General features: G+C 40.8%; 1 long non-coding RNA gene across 4 annotated transcripts in view; it reads left to right on the top strand.

Annotated features, from left to right (window-relative positions):
• Positions 1 to 19,697, top strand: part of LOC121596992 — a 110,778-nt gene that overhangs the window by 79,149 nt on the left and 11,932 nt on the right. The window lies entirely within an intron of this gene.

Here is a 19,697-nt window from a genome sequence, read left to right on the forward strand (position 1 = left end):
TGTTTGAAAATGATAAAAATAAGACACAAACCACCAAGAAGCTCTTTAGCGTAAAGCTTTCTAAACATATTGATGATTGAAGTGTGTTATTGGACGTCTGCAATGAAACTTATCAAGTAAAGCTAGCTTACAACGATAGCTTCTATTAAAGCACTTCAGCTTAATTCATTGATTGATTGATGATGTGTTGAGTGTTTTTGTACTTAATTTATTTACTGTCCGTGATATTGAATTTTGTACTCTGGATTCAATCAGCATAATGTAGAGACAAATATTGACTAACACAACAATTTCATTAAATTGGCTCGAGCAAATGATTGCAGTCGTATCATCTTTTCCTTTTAAAATCTAATTTTCCAACTATTTACGATGATGAAAGTAACAATTGTACCTGTATTTCGAATGTTGCTAATGACCATTTTCTATAAAAATACAGAACAGAAACACATACAGTCTAACAATCACAAGCCATTTACATGTATTTTCCTCAAAATCATACCATCATCTTATACGCCAAAACGATTATTTTTTCACAATTTTATACTGAGACAGTTTGAAGCAGGTAATTTCAGCGACATAGCACAAAACGCTCACCATGGTACCAAATCCATACGCGTACCATAAAACTGTAAGATCGCCTAGGTTAATTGTACGTTTTATGAATGTTTCACGTTCAAAATGCCATTTTGGCCGTATTTTGTTGTTATAAAAATAATCATATACACCTGATTCGAATATTGCTTGCAGATAAAATTGAAACAAATCCCTCAAATTGGGAGGAAATACGAAATAGCATTGAATGTATTCGTAAAATTTTCGTCGTGCATAACGATAATTCTCCATTCGGAATCGAATCCAGTCGTCTGAATGGTTTGCAAGCACGGCGAACATCGACATGGACACTTGCTCATTATCCCAGCCATGTTCCAGGTAGCATACCCGGTCATATCCGGGAAAATGTCCCGGTTCATATTTTCTCACCTCAAAGTCTCTTACAATCGCATTGTTTTCAAATAAACATTTCTTCTGAATATCCTCGTACGTGTTGATTTCGGGATAGAACCGGATTAACGACATGTAGGATATTACCAACGATTGGTACGACGAGATAAGAACTATGCCCATTAGACTAAACATAGTGATTAATCGATTTTCAAACATTCCACCATATGCCCTCGAAGGACCTGACAGGGACATCATGATCAGCTCGAGGACAATCTCCACGAGATGTTTTGCGTCTCTATTTGTTTTAACAACGATGATATCTGAGAAGTGCCTTCCGTCAACCAGAACGTGGTCGATTTGGGACTTTGAATTACCTCTCGGGTGTCTCCAGGTGTAACTAAGGCGGTGTGCATGCTGAAAGAAGGTGCTGCGGATGCTCATTTGCTTGGAGGAAGCAAAGTTTATCAGCCTGAGGTCGTTGTCGTTTGTCTGCTGGTGGACGCTGAAGCTTCCAACCGTTGGTTTATAGGCCTCCTCCTGTCCGACCTTTGCATTAGGTCTCCGATGACGATCTTCACGTCATATTTTGGGGAGCAGTCGTACTCCCTTTGCAGCTGCGTAAAGAAGGCCTTCTTCTCGGTGCTCCCAAGGTGCGGACTGTGCACATTTATAATGCAGGTTGAAGAATATGCCACGAATTCTTAACATGTACATTCGCTCATTGATCAGTCACCACCCGATCACTCTCTGTTGCATCGCACTTAGCACCATGAACGCTGTACCGAGCTCGCACGTCTCTCCACCGCTCTGGAAGATCGTGCAGTTGCTACGGTACTGGCGCACCGTCACGCCTTTTCAGTATACCTCCTGAAAGGCTACTATTTCGAAACCGCGGGCCCAGACCTCATCGAACGCAATTCGAGTCTTTACATTCGATGAGAAGGTATTGCAGTTCCATGTCTCGAGCTTCCAATCGTAAGTTCTTTTTCCCTGCGTGGGTCTGGATCGATTGGTCCGATACGGTTCTTCTTCTTGTTGACTTTTCATTGCATGCATTTTTTTACGAAGGTGGCTTGCAAGGCATCTCCCCTAACCTCCAGTCTCGTCGTAGGGCCTACGCTGACTGGCTTTTAGAGTCCTGCAGCAAGCCATGACGAAAGAAGCCAGCGCAGCCCTTCTTACGAGATGAGAAATATGCTGGGGGGAGGGGGGGATCCGTTCCTGACATGGAGAACAGACGCTCCCAGGAAGAGTCATGAAGATCAATCATCTACCATTCCTCTCAATTTAGCCATGCAACCCATCCGCCCAACAAGGGGTTGGGTTTCCACGTATACCCAAGCTTGGATAATTGAGAGACATGTTACCGTTCTGTACGACGGGAACGTATTGAGTAGGATTAGGAGGTGGAGAGTCTATGTTAACCTTTTAGAGGCTTTGGATCCACTCCCGTATCAGCGAGGTATTGCTATAACACTGCCAACAGAACTAATTTTAATCGATTGCAACAATATAATTATAAGATTCTGTAGGTTTTGTGTTCAACGTACGCAATTTGTCGATACCTGTCCATAATCAAAACCAGCGCATGCGCATGAAAATGCAATGAAGATAAATATAAGTTGATTATACATGCGTTATCGAAATTTAAAATGGGCTTTACAGAAGTTTGGGCGGTCCCGTGGTACAGTCGTCAACTCGAACGACTCAATAACATGCCCGTCATGAGTTCAAGCCTAGAATGAACCATACTCCCATACGTAGGACTGACTATCTTGCTATGGGGGAAATCTAAAAGTCACTGAAAGCCAAGCCCACAAGAGGTACAGGCAGGCTTTGACCGACAACGGTTGTTAAGCCAAAGAAGAAGAAGATTAATGTATACTGCATCGCGATAAATATAAAAAAATGTTTTTAGCTACTCATCCTGGTACCATTCAAATGCTGTAGCAATGCACACAAACAAATACTAGAAAAAAAGTTGACTGCAGAATACCATAAACACATTCAAATTACCAAACCAAACAAATACTTGAATAATTTACTGATATGCAAAGAAACCCTTAAACATTTTATTTACAAACATTTCGACAATAAAGCATAACATGCTCACCAAAGTTCCTACAACAAATGCATACCACAGTAAGAACAGGTCTTCTACCTTCACCACTTGTTCTACAAATGTCTTGTGTTTATATTGCCAATTGGGCTTCGTTTGGTTGTTGTAATAGTATTCATAGATGCCTGACTCAAACACTGCTTGAATGTAGAACAAGAAAAGCTCCCTGAGATGAGGTTGAATAGAAAAACCCATCAAATATTCAAGAAATTTTGTTTCAGCAAAGCGGTAGTTTTCTAAGCTGTGCCTAATGAAACTTTCTTTGGAATAGGAATTGTTTTCCTCTTCTAGGTTTGACAATATCATTAGCGTTTGTATTTCGTTGTTCTGTGCAAATATCAGAGTACACTCAGAATCCGCTCTGGGCAGGGATCCATTTGGAAAGGTTTTGAAATTGTAAAACTTGGCATGCCGATCATCTGGAAATAGACAATGATCATGTATCTGTTTCAATGTATTTATCTCAGGACCATATCGCGCACATGACATAAACGATATTATCAATGATTGGTACGACGAGATCAAAACTATACCGATCAGACAGAACAAGGTGATTATTCGGTTTTCAAACGTTCCACCATAGGCTCTCGATGGACCAGCAAGACACATCATGATCAGCTCAAGAACGATCTCCATGAAATGACGTCTTCCAAGAAACTTGCCAAACATCGATATGGTAATCGCCATTGTTAGAACGAGCATCAAGTAGGTAATCCATACATACAGATCGAAAGGATCGATCAGAATTGAAATGATTGGCTTAGGCTTAGCCCTAGGCACCTTAACAGCCTTGTAAGTGGTGCCAAAAGCTGGTATTATCCAACTGTATACCATATTCTGCATATTAATTATTGGCAACACTTCTATGCCTCGTGAAATATCACTTGTTTGAATGGCAGTGGCATTTCGCTTGCTAGCGATCTGCTCTAAAAAATATTTTTCAAACTGTGGCACTCTGAGTAAAAAGTCCTCACAGTACATTTTTATCTTATAGCCATGCAGATCATGCTGCTCATCCGGAATAGCAATGTTTTGTGGATCGAGTGCAATTTTCTGGTCCGAAAACAAATTCGTACGATAGATCTCCACAGTGTTGTCCAGACCATACACTACCTCGTAGCCTTTGTTCAGTGCTCGCACAATGGATATGTTTTTTTCGTTTTGAATCCATTTTGGGTAGAATAAAATAAGTTTTACGCTGAGTTGTAACAAAGATACAATCTGAAACGAAATGTTATAGAATAAATGAAATGCACTGACACATTCAGGGAAAGTATAAACCAATCCCTACATTCAAATCCTCCAAACTATCAATGAAGATAATGTTGCAGCTGTGGAAGTAGTTATCGTATGTAATATGTATCTTGGAATAATGAGTTTTGACAATCTTTGTGTACACGAAATCGCTCATGATAAATGTCAGAATAGTTTCACTACGAGCGTCATTGCTCGTTTGATACACAACCAGGTCGTGATATTTATCGACGGGACAAAGTTGTCTATGCAGCTCGAATAATGTGTGTACGTAGACTCTACTATCAACTGAAGGTAAGGGATTCAAAGAACACAAAATGACAGGGAAAGCAACTAGTACCATCAAACGTATAACAAGTACGAAAGACATGCTTTTGGCATGTGGCAACAGTACAAAGGATAAGGATACTGAAATGGTACAATATGCGTCGCATCCTGGAGATGTAGCCTGGTGACAGCTTGCAATGAAATTAATATGATATGGAAGTTATTGCAATATGGATATCTCGGTGTATAATCTAAACCAGTAAGTGCATGAAAGTGAATTGAAATGTATTGCTCGCATGCTCGTGGTGCATGCTTTCCTTTCATGCTCCATGCTCGGTCATGCTCGACCAAAGATGGTCTGCAGGATGCATCGCTCAAACAGGCCTAGAGCGTGTGCATTTTTTGCTCGTATGGTCCAAGACATCTGTGGATCTCAGCAGATGTTGAAGCCCATAGCATGCTGATGTTGAGGCTCATAGCTGTCGTCTTTAGTTTTCTATCAACTGACGGGCTTTTCTTTGGCTGCAGTGCTGATAGCTCATTCCACCATACGCCAGTGGTCAGACCGGGCATGGCGGCAATGTTGTTGTCAATCGGAAGCGCTTCTCCACGAGCCTCATAGCATTACTTATCACTTAAGCGGACTTCTCCAAATCATAACCGACAGGATAGTAGCAGCAGCAGGACGAATGATCAAGAAAAACATCAAGGCCAATACCCTTATCCAGAGGGCAAACGCCGATTTCACCACGCTAATACAACAAACACTGCCCTCAGTTACCAAATTCATCCAAATCGGTAGACGCCCCTGGTACTGCCGCCCACCACAAATTGACTAGACTATCAAAAATCAGCTTCGGTTTGGTTGCAATAGTGCTATTGCCAATCGTCATTGTGCTGAACTTGTTGCCAGCGAAAACTTTCAAAATTCCTTCGTATTACTAACCTTTATAAAAAAAACTCTCACCAAGGCCACATTTGTAACAGACAATATAATCAACGGATAGCTTTAAGTAAACCGAGATTACCCGGTAGAAGGTAACTGCAAGCCACAAATGGCTTGCAAAGAAGAATGTAAAATTTTAAGTATATAATATATAATAAATATATAGTATAGTATATAAATAGTATATAATAATCTGCCGATTTAAAGAAGCGAATGAGGCGAATTGGCTTAAAGTCTCAATGAAAAAAACAAAAATAATTGATTTTTGATTGTTAACTACGGAGAGTTTTAAGCGCCGCTTTAGCATGACCAGGAAATAGTCCGAGTCGACATTTACGCCACAGTACGTTTTGACGTCGATATTAAGTGCCTTCCGTCAATCAGGACGTGGCCGATTGGAGAATTTGTACGTTGTGGCGATCTCCAGGAGTTGCTGAAGCAAGGTGCATGCTGGAAGAAGGTGCTGCGCATGTTCATGTGCTACTGTCAAAAGTATTCTTATCAACGGCACTAGCAATCATCAGGAAAGTTTAATTCAACTTTATTTAAAAGGTGTTTTCCCGTTTGCCGGGAGCCATCATCGAAAATTGTTATCTCAAATCGCATACAATTTTCTATACCTCAGTCCAACCCTTCCCGATTTTAATACCGAAGCAACCGGTATTGTTATATCAAGTCGTGAATGTCAATTTGCTCTGAATCACTACACCTCCTAATATCCATACACCTATGTTATAACATCCAATTGGCATAGTTAGTGGATCCGCGAGCTCGTTCTATTGTACAGTAGAACAATGATCAAACACTGTATATTTTGGATGGGGTGTGGTGTTCTAACGCATTGTATAATATTTGTGCAAATGTGTTTGTGTTCATTAGAATCGCTTCCTCTGATTGAGCCATCATTTTACACACAATCACTGCTTGAGCTGCATCGACAGCTATGTCCCGCAGATAAATATCGTAACCTTATGATACTACCGCTTAGTAATCAAGACCTTGCTCATGCAGTTCTACCGAAAATTATCAGTGAGTCGACCTACTCAACAACAGTGTCGGTGTTTCCCATGCATTTTTCAAGCGAAATTTATTTTGAAAGCTGCAGCCTTTACATTGTCGACAGTATAGAAGATTTTGATGTAAGAACGCATTATACACTTTCTAAACATCAAAAACTGAGTATTATTTATTATTTCCCTTGGTCCTTTTATTTCAGACTGTGACGTGGTTTGATGATAATGTACAAATTATTTTTTTTTATCCAGAAACGATGTTTAAGATGGTTGAAAATGAGGATAATGTAACCATTACACAGGCTATACGAAAGGGATACCACGTAGTTTATGGCTTGGACCACACACTACAAATCTATCGTTGGAACAGATATTCTCATCAAAGAACTACGATCGATCCCCACAACATCACCGTACCGGATGAGATGCGTGATCTGTACGGTTATACGATAACTATGTACACGCTTGAGGAAATAAGTCAAGTAATGACGTTTGATGCATATTTTTTAGAGCTGATCGCTAGCACGAGAAATGCGACTGCCATTCAAACAGATCATTATTCTTATGAGCTAATAGATGTTTTGCCATTAGTTAACGTACAAAATATGATAATTCCATGGATAGTACCCTCGTTCGGAACTACTTTTATAGCAGTGCTTGTCCCTCGCGCTAAGCCTAAGCCAATCGTTTCAATTCTGATCGATCCTTTCGATCTGTATGTATGGATAATGTACTTGGTGCTCGTTCTAACAATGGCCATAACTATATCGTTGTTCGGAAAGCTTCTTGGAAGACGTCATTTCATGGAGATCGTTCTTGAGCTGATCATGATGTGTCTTGCTGGTCCATCACGAGCTTACGGTGGAGCGTTCGAAAACCGCGTAATAACCTTGTTCTGTCTGATGGGTATAGTTCTCGTTTCGTCCTATCAATCATTGATAATATCATTTATGTCATATGTGCGTTATGGTCCTGAGATAAACACGCTTGATGAAATTCACGAGCGGTGTCTGTTTCCGGACAATAACGATGCCAAATACTTCAAATTCACTACATTCCCAAATGGATCTAATCCTGGAACAAATGCTTCTTGTCGAGTAGTACCGGCACGTGACAACGAGCAACAGACCATAAGAATGGCTTCAAATACAGTAGTGGACAAACATGCATATGCTACTGAAAATTACATACGCTATAGATACGAGAATTTCCGCTTTGCGAAAACTAAATTTATTGAGTATCCTTTGAGTTGGTTCGTAAAAATCCATATTCGTGAGCTCTTTTTGTTTTACGTCCAAGCAGTTGTTGAATCAGGTATCTATGAGTATTATTACAACAACAAATCGCAACCCATTTGGCAGTATGAACATAGAACATTTGTAAATCAAGTTGTTAAAATGAATGATTTGCTATTACTGTGGTACGCATATGTGGCTGGGATGGTTGTGAGTATGTTAAGTTTTGCAGCAGAAACAGTAATTTATAAAGAAAGCATTGAATGTTGTTGTATAGCTTCCTAATTTACAACTGTTGCCTTCAAGACTCGATTATCTGTATACTATTGATAAGATCATATTTTTCATGTAATTTTTCAATGATTGTTCTTTTAAAATATATGCAAAATGATTTAAACGCTGTAACACATGATAACAAATTACACTTTGATTAAATTCAGAAGCAAATAATCGGAAATGAACAAAGAAAAATTAAATGATAATATAATTAAAACAACGTTAGGTTATAAGTGTCAGACCGCGTGAGTTCAAAACAATTTCCCGCATGACTTCAAAAAATTGCCGCATGAGTTAAAAAAAGTTGATAGGCTATCATTGTTTTGTTTTTGTTTTCTACAAAGTTACTGTAGGTAACGTAGTTTTAACATGAAGACATAGCTAGTATACGTGACCTAATAAATATTAACATCCATAGCATCCCAGGCATTGATATCAACGACACAAGTAATCATGAGGAAAGTTTAATTCAACTAAAAGCATATTCATTTCCTTATACATGAACGCAAACAGTAAATCTCAACTCTCTTTCAAACGCAGCTATAACTGCAGACTTGTCATAGCTAGGGGATCCGTGAGCTCGTTCATCTATTGGTTTCTGTTGTATAGAAGAACGATGATCAACCGGTGTATATTTCGGATGGGGTGTGGTGTTCTACTGCCTTGTATGGTATTCGTTCGAATGTGTTTGTGTTCATTAGAATCGCTTCCTCTAATTGAGCCATCATTTTATACACAATCACTGCTTGAGCTGCATCGACAGCTATGTCCCACAGAAAAATATCGTAACCTTATGATAGTACAGCTTAGTAATCAAGACCTTGCTCAGGCAGTTCTACCGCAAATTATCAGCGAGCCGACATACACAAAAACAGTGTCCATGTATCCAGTTTATGTTTTAGGCGATGTATATTTTCATAACTGCAATCTTTACATTATCGATGAGATAGATGATTTGAATGTAAGAACTTATGACAACGTTTAATTGCAACGAAAGAAGCCTAAATTCTTATTATGTTATTTTGTATTTTATCATATCGTGTTATTTCAGACTGTGTCGTGACTTGAGGAAAGTGCAAAGTTTATTTACTTGTACAGCAAATTGATGTTTGACATGGTTCAAAATGAACCTAATGTAACCATACAACAAGCTCTACGAAAGGGATACCACGTAGTTTATGGCTTGGACCACACACTACAAATCTATCGTTGGAATAGATACTCTCATCAAAGAACTACGATCGATCCCCACAACATCAGCGTACCAGATGAGATGCGTGATCTGCACGGCTACCAAATAGTAATGTACTGTGAGGATTATATAAGCACTGTCATGACGTTTGATGCATATTTTTTAGAGCTGATCGCTAGCAAGAGAAATGCGACTGCCATTCAAACAGATCATTATGCTTATGAGCTTGTAGATGTTATACCAATAATTAGCATACAAAATATGATAATTCCATTATTAATACCATCGTTCGGAACTACCTTCTTAGCAGTGGTTGTCCCTCGGGCTAAGCCCAAGCCAATCATTTCAATTCTGATCGATCCTTTCGATCTGTATGTATGGATAATGTACTTGGTGCTCGTTCTAACGATGGCCATAACTATATCGTTGTTCGGAAAGCTTCTTGGAAGACGTCATTTCATGGAGATCGTTCTTGAGCTGATCATGATGTGTCTTGCAGGTCCATCACGAGCTTACGGTAAAGCGTTCGAAAACCGAATAATCACCCTGTTTTGTCTGATGGGTATAGTTCTCGTTTCGTCCTATCAATCATTGATAATATCGTTCATGTCGTATGTGCGTTATGGTCCTGAGATAAACACGCTTGATGAAATTCACGAGCGGTGTCTGTTTCCCGACAATAACTATGCCAAATACTTCAAATTCACAACATTTCCAAATGGATCACATCCTGGAACCGATGTTGCTTGCCGCATAGTACCTGCCCGTGACAATGAACAAAACAACATTATGATTGCTTCGAATTCACTAGTGGACAAACATGCATATGCCGCTGATCATCACATCCGCCATAGAATCGAAAATTTCCGCTTTGCGAAAACTAAATTTTTTGAGTATTCTTTGTGTTGGCTCGTAAAAATGCATCTTCGAGAGCTCTTTTTGTTTTACGTCCAAGCTGTGTTTGAGTCAGGTATCTATGAGCATTATTACAACAACAAATCCCAACCCACTTGGCAGTACGAGCACAGAACATTTGTAAATCAAGTTGTTAAAATGAATGATTTGCTATTACTTTGGTACGCATATGTGGTTGGGATGGTGATGAGTATGTTATGTTTTGCAGCAGAAACAGTGATTTATAAAGAAAGCATTGATTAATGGTATTCTATAATGTTTATAAATGACCAGATAACCGAGTTATATATGCAAATTGTAAACTTTAAATACGATTATAACTTACCTGTAATTTTTCAAAGATTGTTCTTTCAAAATACATTCACAATGATAAATTATTCTTTCCTGGTTTCCAATTTAGCTGCTATAATACATGATTACAAATAACACTCTAATTAACTTTAGAAAAAAACTAAAAGGAAAGAAACAAAACATAGTTAAACGACTAAAACAGTTTAATTTTAACTATGTGCAGGTTTTCTGTGCAACATACGAATTTCATTATTTGTTCATCTATTCTTCAAAATTATAGCATGGTAACTGAACTGCTTGCAAGGATTCTGGCTGCCAACCTTTCTTTCTACAGCCTGAAAAATCAGTTCACCTCAAAGAACCTGTCGCGACGGACGAAGCTGGTACTATGTAGTACCTATATAGTACCGGTACTCACATATGCCTCTGAGACATTGACACTGTCCAAATCTGACGAAACCCTCTTAGCCGCGTTTGAGAGGAAGATGCTCAGAAGGATACTTGGCCCCGTATGTGTGGAAGGACAATCAAGGAGCTGCTATAATGACGAGCTATATGATATGTACGGCGACCTCACTGTCGTACAGCGTATGAAGCTCGCCAGGCTCCGGTGGGCTGGTCATGTTGTACGCAAGGAAATGGACGACCCAGCCCGTAAAGTTTTTTTGGCCGTCCACAAAAACAGAGGAGGCGTTGTAGGGCCAATTTGAGGTGGCAATATGGTGGCGTGGAGGCGTCCGCCATTAAGGCCGGGAAAACGGACTGGCAGACGAAGGTGCGAGACCGTGAGCGGAAATGGTAATATAATGCCATTTGTTATCACTCAAAGCATGATCGCGCATGATCGGCGAACATACTCCAGAGAAAATTGTCGTTGCTGACCTTTGACCCAAGATAGGTGAATTGTAGGACGACTTCTAAAGTCCGTTTACCTAGCTGTACGTCACGCCTACATAGATTTTGACTATTTATTGGTAAGGCCGCTGATGTTGCCACCATCAGGTTTGGTCTTTGCCTCGTTTATCTGCAATCCGAGGTTCTCTGCCGCCTGCTCGATCCCTTGGTAGGCTTCTGCTACATAGGAGAGCCGCAGACCAATGATGTCTATATCTTCAACGTATGCCAGAATCTGGGTTGACTAATAGAAGATGGTCCTCGAAGTCTCCACCCTCGAGTCGCGGATGGCCCTCTCTACTGCCAATTTGAATTGGAGGCAGGCAAGCCTACTGAAGCTTCATTACTCAGCTGAAAAACCACGAGATTGTGATACTTATCGACCAGACATACTTGTCGATTAAGCTCGCGCAATGATTGTATGACAATTGTTCTATCTACTATAGGGATAGGATTTAATGCAGACAAACAATCTTGTTTAAAAATGGTTAAAAAAAATCAACACAAAACACCAAAAATCACTTTTATGTAAAGCTTTCCAAACAAATTGACTATTGATGTGTGTTATTGGACATCTGTAATTAAACTATCAAATAAAGCTAGCTTACAACGATAGCTTATATTAAGGCACTTCAGCTTAATTCATTGACTGATTGATGATGTGTTGAGTATTTTTGTACTTTATATACAAAATTTCCATCTATTATGTACGTATATAGATAAATATTCCATTCTGTATTCAATCGACGTAATGTAGAGACAAATATTGACTGACAGGTAAATTTCATTCAATTGGTTTTGAGAAAATGATTACAGCAAATGATTTTATCATCTTTTTTCCGTTTAATCTTCTTTTATTTTCAAACTGTTTGCAATAATTAATGTAACAGGTAAAAATACATTTCAAATGTTGCTAATGACCATTTTCTATAAAAATGCGGAACGCAAACATGTACAGTTTAACAATCACAAGCCATTTATATGTATTTTTGGTATTTTTCCTAAAAATCATACCATCATCTTATACGCCAAAACGATTATTTTTTCACAATTTTATACTGAGACAGTTTGAAGCAGGTAATTTCAGCGACATAGCACAAAACGCTCACCATGGTACCAAATCCATACGCGTACCATAAAACTGTAAGATCGCCTAGGTTAATTGTACGTTTTATGAATGTTTCACGTTCAAAATGCCATTTTGGCGGTATTTTGTTGTTATAAAAATAATCATATACACCTGATTCGAATATTGCTTGCAGATAAAATTGAAACAAATCCCTCAAATTGGGAGGAAATACGAAATAGCATTGAATGTATTCGTAAAATTTTCGTCGTGCATAACGATAATTCTCCATTCGGAATCGAATCCAGTCGTCTGAATGGTTTGCAAGCACGGCGAACATCGACATGGACACTTGCTCATTATCCCGGCCATGTTCCAGGTAGCATACCCGGTCATATCCGGGAAAATGTCCCGGTTCATATTTTCTCACCTCAAAGTCTCTTACAATCGCATTGTTTTCAAATAAACATTTCTTCTGAATATCCTCGTACGTGTTGATTTCGGGATAGTACCGGATTAACGACATGTAGGATATTACCAACGATTGGTACGACGAGATAAGAACTATGCCCATTAGACTAAACATAGTGATTAATCGATTTTCAAACGTTCCACCATATGCCCTCGAAGGACCTGATAGGGACATCATGATCAGCTCGAGGACAATCTCCACGAGATGATGCGTTCCCAGCTGCGCTCCAAACCATGAAAGAGTAATTGCCATTGCCAAAATCAACAAAAAGAAGGCATACCATGTATACCTATCGAAAGGATCAATCAGTACGGAAAAGATTGGCTTCGGTTTGGCACGGGGAACTTGAACGGCCATGAAGTTTCGTCCAAAAGCCGGCAAATAGTAGGGCGTAATGTATTCTTTGGGTGAAAACACCACCACTATAGTTGTACGGGGAGTGATTTCATCCTCTATCGCCAGTGTTGCATTTCTCCTGCTGACAATCTGCTGCAGGAAGTATACATCGAAAACCATCGCTGGTCGCATAAATGGTGGACTAGCCAACACTATTTCGTAGCCGTGCAGGTCGCGCAACTCGCCCGGCGGCGGCACTGCTATCGCGCGAGGATCGATCGTTCGCGTTTGATTAGATAAGAAGTTCCAATGCTGGATTTCCATCGTGTTGCCGTAATCGTACAGCACGGCATAGCCTTTGCGCAACGAGATCATGAATGAAACGTCGGATGGATGTTGAATTTCCTTTAAAATCCACCTGGGATAGAAGAAAATACTACGCGTTGTGTTTGCCAGTGGGACGGAGATCTGGAAAGAAGAGGTAATAGTGTATCTTCAAAAAACTGCACTTCCACAACTGCCGACGTTCTCACGTTCAAATGCACTAAACTGTCAATCGGAATGAAGTTGCAGCTGTAAAAATCATTAGCATAGGTATGGAACAGCTCAGCCCGGTCGGATACCGTTTTCTTGTACGTCTGGTCGCTGATGATCTGCGGCAGAATTGTTTGCAGAAGCGCTTCATCACTCAGTCGTAGCACCACGAGATCTGAATATTTATCAACCGGACAGACTTGTCGATGCAATTCGAGTAAAGATTGCACATAAAATGCGGTATCGAACTGAGTGAGTGGTTTCAATGCACCGTCGCCAATTGGAGTTTGCACAGAAAGTAACGCGTGTACCCGAAGTATGCGAAATACAACTAGAAATGTACGGTAACGTATCATTGTTGTGGGGTTGTTAGATACTAAGCACAATTTCCAAAATGCACTTTACTTTTAGCGCGGGACTAAAGTGCTGAGCATTTGAATTTTTAATAATTAATACATTAGTGCCTGTTTTATCATTGCTACTGATATGTAATGGAATATGTTGATTAAGATGCAATTGGAATGGATAAATTTGCACTTTATGATAAAACTTTGATGTTGTTTTTTGTACGGAAGCTTATCTTTCGTTGGAATGACTGGACGCGTTGTTGTAGGTTTGAGATGAATAGCTGAAAAACAAGTCCAACACGCACTGTGGAAGGAGTGTTTAGCAAGCCCTACCAAAGTCCTGGACGACCGCATGGTCATCTCCTTTTGCCGTAGTAGCAACCATTTAGCACGATGACGTACCACTGTCGATTCGTCCGGCATCGATTATGCTCCATAATTTGGGGGATGGCAATAACAATAACGATAAATTGAATGGGTTATGCGTTGGAAGAATCTTGTGCACATGCTTTGCGCTTGAACGTACGAATGAAGTCCATCCTTGATGGAGCAAAAAAAAAAAATTGAACGGAGAGCCGTAAGGAATGTCAGTTTTCCAATTCTTTCGTGCCCATTTTTCGTTTTGTTCGCTCGTTTTGCACCACACGAGGGATGTTCGGGCAGAACCGGGAGCAACTCCAAATAGCCATGCTTAGGAGGTTAGCCACCATGGTGAGACGAGTTCGAAGAAAAGGGACATCCGCTCATCGCAACCAGCATCTGCAGCACATTCTGAACGAGCGGGATTTGGTCTAGGGATTCTTGATGCTTCCTTTATGGTTGCTTGCAGCTGACCAGGAACAACAGAGTGACCCTCCTATTGGTTTGCAGGGAGTCCAGGGGCGTACTAGTTGAAAAATGATTCTTATTTGTCACCAACATATGATATGGTGAATGATTTATGAGAGCGATGAAACACACACACACACACACACACACACACACACACACACACACACAACCTGATCCACTCGCAACTCAGATCAGCACTGTCCACCGTGGATACGGTTGCTTGCAGACACTTTGCATAGCGTTAGCATAGTCGCCTACTTTACTTTCGAATCATAAATCATCATCAAGATAAACGATCGCACACTTCGCACCTGAGGAGGAAGGCAAGGAACCGAAACAATTCGATGAAGTTGCTGATGTGTTTTGGGGTTTAAATTTAGGTAGAGTTTCTTTGAGTTGCCTCGAATGATTTAGCAAAAGAAACAGCACGAATTTCTTCCCAACAAATGTTTGGCTAGTATTTATGACCGGAGGAACTAGGAATCTGGTAATTGTACTCAAATTACGAAAACCATAAAGCGTCATCATCGGCGCTGGAAATCATTAGAATCATGTGTAAGAAACACAAGATTAGCTCTAGATTATTATTGCTCCACCAAACAAACGTGTAATGCTGCGAGTGTTTGTAAGAGCAAATGAATGTTGTAGGTACACTAGTCTGCATTAATTTGTCGATTATACTAATGACAGGGTGTCATAAATCAGGTTGCTCGAAAAGGAGCAATGTTTTCCAGATTAGAGCTAATTATTGTTTCCTATTGCAGCCGCCATTCGTCTACTCCCGTCCATGTTACTCATTCTAGCAGACCTGGATGGTACATATATTTTTTTTATACCTTTTACCCTTACCCGGAAGGGTATGTGTTTTTTGTGTGTGTGTAGCGAGTGAAGTTGTTCATGCGAGTGCTGGATAAGTCTTATCTCACTTGGTACTAACCATTTAACGAACTTTCGAAACCATTCACTGCGCTACGTGTGCTTCTAATGCTTTGCCTTCATTCTTGTCTTTAGAGCTTTCCTGCAACTAGCTTGCTACGATGGGGATGACGAAACGAAGGATAGATGGGGCTATGCTAGAGTATCGTAGGACACCGGAGGTAACCCCAACGGCATGTCTTCTTCTTCTTCTTTGGCACAACAACCGCTGACGGTCAAGGCCTGCCAAGTACCCACTAGTGAAGAGAGCTTGGTTTTCAGTGACTTATTGTTACCATAGTAGGATAGTCAGTCCTACGTATGGGGGCACGGTCTATTCGGGACTTGAACAACCCATGACGGGCATGTTGTTACGTCGTACGAGTTGACGACTGTACCACCAGACCGGCCCTAACGGCATGTACTACGCTGTTAATTATTTTCTTATGTGTTCTAACCTTTCTGGTCGAACGTTAAGTATCATCCGAACTTTACTACTCTTTACAAAAGGACGCAATTATTACAAGATTTGGCGAACAAACAAAAATACCCGGAACCAACTTCAAGCACACTGCCAACAATGTAGCTCACATTTGGCAATCAGCAACCTCCTCTGCTGATGCAACCCGATCGGGAACATTTCAATCGACCGTATGTCAAACGCGTTATCCTGTTCCGAAGATCAGGTGCTTGCAGTGACGTACTGGCGATAATCGTACGAAAGCAGCATACTAATACGAACCATAAATTCCGATGACTCCGATAACTTCGGTGAGTAGTCTCCCGTCCCGTGGTGGTTTGTTTTTTTTTTTGCGCACGATGCTTTGCGGAAGGCAAGCAAACAGGGACATTTTTCAGTCGCTTTGCTCTTTTGAAAACTGGCTGGTGGTCATGAGCTTTAGCGCACATGACCGTGATGGTTCGTCCGTCCTCGCCGCTTCGCCGCTGCATATTTTATGATTATTCTATTGATTTTCATTCCTCACATTTGGCCGACACATCGGCTAAGCCAATCCATTGAAGCAGGAATGGGAAAAAGCTGACCTGAGGACGTGGACAGCATGGGGCACGTTTTGGGAAATGTTTGTCGACTGCTCTTCAGCGAACACGTTGAAAGGACGTATGCTTTCCTGTATTTACGAAGAAAAGGGTAAGAGATGCGAAAATAGGCAGTGTCTCGTCCGCCTTCGTGTACTGCACATCGCCATGCCGGTTCAGTCAATACAGGGAAAAGGATCATAATTACACACAAATATTCTCGTGTAAGTAAATACGGAATACTGTGAAAACAGTGGTGATAGTACAAGAGGACTGCGTGCGAGGGCCTTCATAGACACTATGGACGTGCGTGGTTTTACTTGAGTAGCTTCACCGCTGGGTCAAAATGGTACCTTCCCAAAATGGATGCGTGTGTGTGTGTGTGTGTGTGTGTCAGAAGAACGTTCTTTGAAGGGTGAAAAAGTATCTTTTCAATATATTTCAAATGAGAATCATTTCCCCACATACACACACGCACACACACCATGGCTCTGTTTCGTTCTGTGTTTCTGCGAAGAAGCTGCGAAATTGGCGGAAGAAATTTGAAATGAAGCGCAAAAGTAGTACTAGTGCCAAAGCAAAGCAAATATCGTTCCAGGCTTGCGCAAATATTGATGTAGGATGCTTGCGTTTTTACACACACACACGTTTGTTCTAAGAGCCACCAATTAGGAAAGACTGTGACGTACGCAAAGCACGCATCATCATCCTCGCCCGCACGCGCGTGTGTGAGTAAGTGTTTTGGCGGTGTTTGTTTTCTGGCCACGCATGCCGCATGGATTGCGGAGCAACCCCAGGGTAAAGAGTACACGAGCAAGTGTATGTTGCAGGGTAAATTCTGGGTTTTAGAGGGCGCTCCTCCTCAAAAAGTTGCGTGACTACCGAGCGTTAAAGCTGTCAAACATGCCGATTTTTTTCGGCGAAATCGTGATTAACAGCCAAAGTTACGCCAACTTGGATGAAACGTAAACCGATTAGGCAAAGATGAGAAAATGGTAATTGTTTCTCTTTCTTTTTCTTCTTCTTGTTTTTCATCTTCACATCTTCCTATCCAAATCCACCAAACACTCATTCCTCTTTGTGTGTGGAAAGTTTAACGCCCCCCCTCCCAGTCGTGGGGACTTGTGGGGAAGATGTGAGTTTTCTTTCCACTTTCCGAGTAATTACTCAAATTATTATAACTTGGATAACATTTGATCGTGGCTCGTGTGGGCATAATTTGGAGTCATTGCTAAATAAATTACATTTCACATGCGCCGAGATGCTGTTGATTCTTTCGGATTGTCATTAACGGTGGGAAATAAACGTTAAACGATTTAAACTGTACCGTTTTCTTCTAGAAACGAGGGACTTAAATGGAAAAAATGTATATTATTAGTAATATAGACCTTCTAAGCAACACAAGCTAATAGCAACAAACTCTGTTGTGCCCTGTTTGGTCGGCTGCTTAATTCGTTGCTGACTGCTGTCTATTTTTCCGATATTTTTTTCCCCCTTTTGAAGAAATGTTCCCTCCCCTCCTTCCTATAAATCTTTCCTGCAAAGTGTGGGTGTAGTGTGTGGCTGTTGGAACGGCTTTGGCGTCCTGTTCAAACGCTGTTCGCTTTTGAGCACGGACACTGCTTGCTAACTGCTTGTCCATTTAACTTCGAATGGGTATCCATTTTCATTCTAAGTGTTGTGTAACATTATACTGCCGCATACTATACACAATACGGTAAAGAACACGGTCGAATGAAAATGGATGGAAGCGAAACTTTCTCGTATCGAGAGCGCTTCGTCGCTCTCAAATAGTAGCCACTACATAGAACGATAATGAAATGAATGGATATCATACTACTATTATAGCGCGAAATTGGAGAACGTAGGGGACGACGTAGAAAGCGTGTATTTATACCTCTACGTGTGTGTGTGTGTTTTATGTAAGGTGTATGGCATAGCAGCATACTCGAGGCAAAGCATGCAACAAAAAGAAGAAAATCTAAAGAAAAAAATTCCATCGACCCAATGGCTTCAATTATTTCAGCAAACGGTGTTCGATTTCTTCAGGCTTCGATAAATAGCTCTTCAGAGCGTCGTGTGTCCTTTGTGCCACATTCTGCCATTCCGCCTCGAGAGCAGCAGCACTAGAAACGGAGGAAATAATCTAAGATTGCCTTTTCATTATATTTTTTTTGTTCGTTCGTTCGTTTTGCTTATTCTTTCAGTTCAAACCACACCCCTCCGTCCGTTGCCGTGGGCGACAAAGTTTCGGTTTTTTTTTCTTCTTCGTTTTCTTCAATGTATGTTGCAGCCGACACAGTTTCCCGGGGAGGAGGAATAAAATCCAAAGCCTCGACGAATTTTTTGGACGGAGAAAAATTCTTTCTGTAATTTTATTAATAGTTATACGCCTCGGGGCGAGGATTGAGACGGGGGAAAAGGCCGGGCCGCCTTGAGTGTTTCGCAGGGGTAATGCCCGGCTAAGGTATTGACGGTTGTGTGTGTGTGTGTGTGTGTGTGTGTGTGTTTGATTGTACTTCATCTTACCGCGCTCAATCATGGTAGGCGCTGCTGCAACCTATTTTGAGGAGCCTTTTCTCTGTTGCTAGTCTTCTTAACGGCCGAATTCGATTCCTCCCCGCCAGCAGGGGGGGCAAAGCATTGGGCTGGGATTGCCTTGCCGGTGGGTGTCTTTGCTGTGCTTTAATTTCCGTTGCAAATGAATTCTGCGCATTCAAAATTGCCCAAATATTTCGAAAAAAAAAAACAAACCCATTTTCGTTTCCCCGTTTCGGATAACACCACGACGATGAAGCTACAATAGCTACA

Source organism: Anopheles merus, chromosome 3R (genome assembly GCF_017562075.2).
Source record: "Anopheles merus strain MAF chromosome 3R, AmerM5.1, whole genome shotgun sequence".
Classification (NCBI taxonomy): domain Eukaryota; kingdom Metazoa; phylum Arthropoda; class Insecta; order Diptera; family Culicidae; genus Anopheles; species Anopheles merus.